Genomic DNA, 6091 nt, shown 5'->3' on the forward strand with positions numbered 1-6091 from the left:
CCATCCATCCTGATGCTGCCAATTGGCCTAGTGGTGAGAATCTTTGTCTTCTTGACATTGAGCCTCAATCCATATCAGAGGCTGCAGTCCTTGACCTTCTACAGCAAGCGCTTCAGGTCCTCCTCAATTTCAGCAAGCAGGGTTGTGTCATCTGCCTATCGCAGATTGGTGATAGATCTCCCAACCAATCTTGGCCAATCTCATAGGCCTAGGTAAAGATTAATGTGAAGAGACATAGAAATCTCCAGATAACACCATCTCTACATATGTTAAAAAGATAAGAATCTTCCACCAGAGCCAGCAGAGACCATCTCCCTTAGAGTTGGTGCCCTGGGTTCCCACTTCTGCCCTCCTATTCTGAGAGAAGACACACTGGTGTTTGTTAAAGCCATCCACTTAGGGTATTTCTGTTACAACAGCACTAGAAAACTAAGAAATATTGGGTTTGTGTTTTGGTTTTTTTTAAAAAAAATGTACTTCTGAAGCAAATTTAAAAATTGACATTACTATTCAAGCTAGCATTACTATTCAAGCTTTTATCCTTTCAGAAGCCATCAAATTTACATACTGATACACTCTTTGCCCTGCCTCTCATGCTTATGTTTACAATACACACACAAATTTCTAGCAAACATCTTGCTTCATTGAGTTATACATTTTGAAGAAAAATAATAATTGCGGTTAGTATGGTATCGACTCATGGTGGCTCCATGGGAGCAGAGTGGAACTGCTGAAAGGGGTTTGCAAGACAGTGTAACCTTTTGGAAGCAGATTGCTTCCAGGCTGCTAACCTCTCAGTTAATGCTACTCTTACCCACTCAAGCCCACTGCAAGTTCCAGTGGACTAGTCTCTGGTGGTGTAGTCTGTAGGGACTTGCCCTGCTAACACCCAGGTGGTGCCTCTCTGGAGGTTCTGAGGAAGAAATTTGGGCTATCCCCTCCTATGAGATTTACAGCTTCCAAAAGTTATTGTTGTGGACTGTTGAGTCTGAACCAATCCATAGCTGACACTCCAGTTGGTTTTCAGAGTCAGTTAATTGCATGAGAGGAGATTGCCTATCTTTCTCCTACAGAACAGCTGGTGGATTTGAAAATCATGCCTTTGGGAATGCATCACAACTTCTTACCATTAGGCCATGATACAAAAATAGTAATAATAAGGTATCACCAGTATTGTGTTTTCTGGCAACTAATGGGCCAATCTGATAATAAATACAATTTTGCCTTCTTTCCTGGGACATCTATCAAATTGTAAAAAGCTCTAGAAAGCAAAGGCAACGTTTACATAAGATCGTATTATAACATGCGCTTTTGTTTCAGAGGCCGGAGTCTAGTGTCCTATCTCATTCGTCACTTAGGCTCCTGCCCGACTCTTTAGAGGTGACTGATTCTCCACCCACAAGTCAGAAAGGAGGCTTTCCATGAGTTAAGCGTAGCATTGTGGTTAATTGTGAAATGCTAGCAGCATGACCAGAGGCTCCTCCACTTGAGCCCGATCTGCTGGCACCCACAGGCCCAAGATGTGGCTTTCAAGGGCTCAGCCCCCACTGCTTCCCCAGCCCCTTCCTGAGAATAGCCTTATTTGGCTGTCCTTTTGGCTTCCAGCATCATCACCATGACCTGGCATGTGTGTGCGTCCATGATATAAAATTAGTCCAGGCTCGGGGCGCTAGAGAATGTTCTGTTCACTGACCACAGATTTTAATGAAGCATATGATTTGAACTTGAGTTCTGCTCTATTATTTGCGCCTTCAGAATGGTTTACCTTTGTGGAACACTGTCAGCAGTCACAATTTCATGGATTTTGCATATCTCTTTTTCTTCCTTGGCTATATATCTAAAGTTGGTTTTTTTTGTTTGTTTATTTGTTTCTTTTTAGTGACCATACATACTCCAGTGACTTCCAGCCTGACTGTGGCATGCTATTCAAAATACTCTTCTTTTAAAAAAATATTTTTCTTTTTAATACAGTCTATATATTACTATTGATGTTATCATGCAGAGCTCTGATTGTCTAGTGGTACAGAGCAGAGCTGCCATCCCAAAGCCACATAGTTGAAATCCACTAGCTGCTCTGTGGGAAAAACATGGGCAATCTCTTCCTGTGCATCTGAAAAAATGCTGAAGGGTCAGCAGCTATGAGTCAGTTCTGACTCGATGGCACATAACAATAATAACATACATTACTATGTGTAATTTTTCACATTATATAGTTCTGTCTCCTTAAATACAGACAGAGTGAGCTTCCTCTTTTTTAAGCAGTGAAACAGATTCTTTAATCAAATGTTCTGCATGTCTTAAAAATTAAATTCTTCCCCCTCATCTGAATCAATATAGATGATTATAAAGTTATTGTTGTTGTTGTTGTAATGTGCCATTGAGTCAAACATAACTCATAGCGATCTTATGAACAAAAGATCTGAACCCTGTTCTATACTGCGCCATCCTCACACTTCCTGACACACAAGAACTCATTGCAGCAGTCACCATATCAATCCACCTAGTTGAAGGTCTTCCTCTCTTTCACTGACCCTCCATCCTTCTCAGCATCATGTCCCTCTCCAAGGAATAGCACCTCCTAGCAACATATCCAAAGTATATGAGCCAAAGCCTCATCATTCTTGCCTCCAAAGAGCACTCTGGCTGCAAACTCTTCAAGACATATCTCTTCATTCTCTTGGCCATCCGTGGGATGTTCAGTGCTCTTCTCCAACACCACAGCTCAAAGATAGAAATTCTTTTTCTGTCATCCTTATTCATTGTCCAGCTTTCAGAAGCATAGCTAGTATTTGGAAAGACTATGGCCTGAATCAGATGCACCTTACTTTTCAAATTGACTTCACTACTACTTGATTAAAAAAGTCCCTAACTGCAGACTTTTAAAGTGCGAATGTGTATGTTGTACAGCAGCATTGCTAGTGTGTGTTTGTTCTTCAGAGCATCTGACAGGGCTGGTGGTATTTCAGAATACACACCCTGAGAAACACTGAAACACTTTGGCCAAAAGTGTTACTGTTCTGGTATAAAGTTAGTTAAAAGAATATTGAAAACATTTTGAAGTTGTGCATATTTTCTTTGCATTCTAGGATCCACACTGGGAAAAATCTGACAGAGGTTCCAAACACCTAAACTGTCCAACAATGAGTTAGCTTTCAGTGATTGTTCAAAGAAATCCAGGGAAAGGGAAAGGTGCAGGGCCCATTTTTGAGGCAAAATACAAAGTGATTCAACAGCACTCTTCCTTGAGCAGCTGCTGGCTGAGGATGTCTGCTGATATTATTACAGTGCAATCATCATGCTGAGTATTATTTTGCTATGGCTGCTATAGGAAATAATCACAAATGTAGAGACGCAAAACAACCAATCTCTTTCATAATTCTGTAGGCCAGAAGTCACTGGAAAAAGATCAAGGTGTGGGCAAGGCCAAGCTCCTTCCTGAAGACGTGGGGAACGATCCTTTCCTTGCCTCTTCCAAATTCTTGTGGCTGCCTATATTCTTTGGCCTTTCATAGCATCTCACAAGTCTTGGCCTTCTTTTCTGTCTGCATCAAATCTTTCTCTCCCTTTCACTTATGTGACAGCATTGAGGGAGCCCTGCTCACATATTCCATAGGGAACTGTGTTGCTAACGTATAACCCGTATGTCCCCAGTGGCACAAATCTGCCAGTGGCTCATAGGGAGAAAAATGGGCAATCTCCTCCCATGACATTTACAGCCTCAGAAACCTAGGAGAGGGACAGCTGTGAGTGGGAACCTCCTCACACAGGAATGAAAGTGTGAATGTGATTGCATTTAGTCCCTGCCCAGACAACACAGGATAATGTCCCCTCCTCAACTCTAATCACATCTGTTGTTGTGTATCATCCAGTCAGAACTGACTCAGCTGACTGTGCAGCAAATTTTCAGAGAGAAGATTGCCCATCTTTCTCCTGAAGAATGAATTGTGTGTTTTTGGGTTGGCAGTGTAATTCCTTACCACTAAGCCATCAGAGCTACTTAATCAAATTTGCAAAGATCCTTTCTCCCCACTACACAGTAACATTTTCTGGCCCCAGGGAACAGGGCCTAATGCCTTTGGGAGCCACTGTTAACCACCACCTCTACCAGTTACTGTTGAATCAATTCCAGCTCACAGCGACAGTAGAACTACAACCCACAGGGGTTTCAATGGCTGCTTTTTTGCCAAATAGATCAGCTGACCTTTCTTCCAAGACACTTCTGGGAGCACTTGAACCTCTAACCTTTCATTTAGCAGCTGAGCTCATGAACTGTTTGTATCATGCTGGAAATCCACTGCTAACGTGACCCCATCTGTAGCTACATGCTGGTGACCAGCACTAAGCACTTACTCCTGCACTGCTGCACCCTCAGGGACTTCCCTTTAGGGCTGACATCCAGACTCTAAGCAGGACAAGTGCTAGCATTGCAGAAGTCATCATCCCTCTGTACATGGTTTCTGTCTTACAGAATAAGGCCTGGGCTGTTAGTTTCATTGTCAGAGGCATCACTGAGTATCCTGGACAATTTTAAGAGAAAATGGGGTAAGAATTCTTGTTGAAGAATGGAATTAAAAAGTTTGCTGTTTAGAGCTTCGAAAGTGGATATCCTGAATCTTAAAGTATCCAGGTCTAGTTCAAGACAGTAAGAGAGGCAGTAGAGATGCTGAATTATTCAATGATCAGCTATAAGAAAGTAGGTATGTAAATGTCAAATAACCTCATAATAAAAACCCACTGTAATTATGCTGGGCAGCTCTGGTGGTATAGTCCATAGGCAGATAGATGTACTGTTAACCCAAAGACCAAATGTTTCCAGTGCTTTAAATCCAGCAGGGCCTCCAAAGAGAGCAGATGAGTTATCTCCTTCCATGCAATTTACAGTCTCAGGTCTCTGATGGAGGGTCTCTAGGAGTTGGAAAAAGCTTGATTGACAGTGAGTTGGAGCTGAGTTTTGAATAGAGTGTGCAGAGGATGCCAGAGCTCAGAGTCTGCTGGATGTGGGGAATTCTGATAGGCACCCTGGTACCAGAGAAACAGGGCTGCCAGAACAGGAAGGATTAGCTGCCTGCTGAGAATCAGAAAGGGCAGGCTTTGCGTACAGAACAAGAATGCAGGTGCATTTCTAATGTCTTAAGCGGGCTGTAGTCTTTCATTAATTTACTTATTCTGTAGAAATGTATTTATCCAGCATCTAAGATTTCACAGAATTCTAACATAGAGAAGTAGTCACAGTAGCCAGGGCTTAAGGCTGGACAATATGCACATGTTGTTGTGTTGTTATGTGCCGTCGAGTCGCTTGCTCTGTCCTGTGTCAATCGCACTGTCTCTGACACTCCCATCCCGAATATGCACATAGATGTTGAAAACTAGAATTTGTCACTTACTGGCTGCAAGACAAATTATCAAAGATGTAGGTCAAGAGCTGTAAAATGAAGATAATGACAAAATCTACCTCGCAGAGTTGTTGAAAGATTCACTAGAACGAAGGCACACAGTTGGAATCCTCCAGCAGTTCTGCAAGAGCAGGATGGACAATCTCCTCTTGTGCAAAATTAACTGCCTCTGAAAATCTAATGGGGGCTCAGCTATTGGTCGGTTCCTCAATGGTACACAACAACAAGAAGTGCTTAGTCACTTGCACCCTCTTCCCCCAACTCCAACTGGCATGTCCTCAACACTTAAATTTAGTTACATAGTGTCGGAACTAACACAGAGCTGACAGTGCTGTGGGTTTTCAGAGGCTGTAAATCACACGAGAAGAGACTTGTCCTTCCTTCTGCTCCAGAGCACCTGGTAGATTTGAAGCACGTGCCTTTGGATTGGCAGCATAACTCCTTACCAGTAGGCCACAGGCTTCCCTAACACAGTAGATTTTTAGTAGAAGTTGGCTCAGAGCAACATGAAAGGGACTCATTCTTAGGTTTACGCAGCCAACGCTGTCATAGTCTAGGCTTGCTTGAGATGACGAGGTCAAGTCTAAAGTGTGCTTCGGTTAGAACAAGAGCAGAGAAAATAGGCTTCTTGGCATATTCTTTGTGAAGGAGATGGAAAGAGAAGACAGTGGGAGGTTGGGGGGGAGTGGTGTCAAGTA

Source organism: Elephantulus edwardii, unplaced genomic scaffold (genome assembly GCF_000299155.1).
Source record: "Elephantulus edwardii isolate Elephantulus edwardi_28Jun2011 unplaced genomic scaffold, EleEdw1.0 scaffold00036, whole genome shotgun sequence".
Classification (NCBI taxonomy): domain Eukaryota; kingdom Metazoa; phylum Chordata; class Mammalia; order Macroscelidea; family Macroscelididae; genus Elephantulus; species Elephantulus edwardii.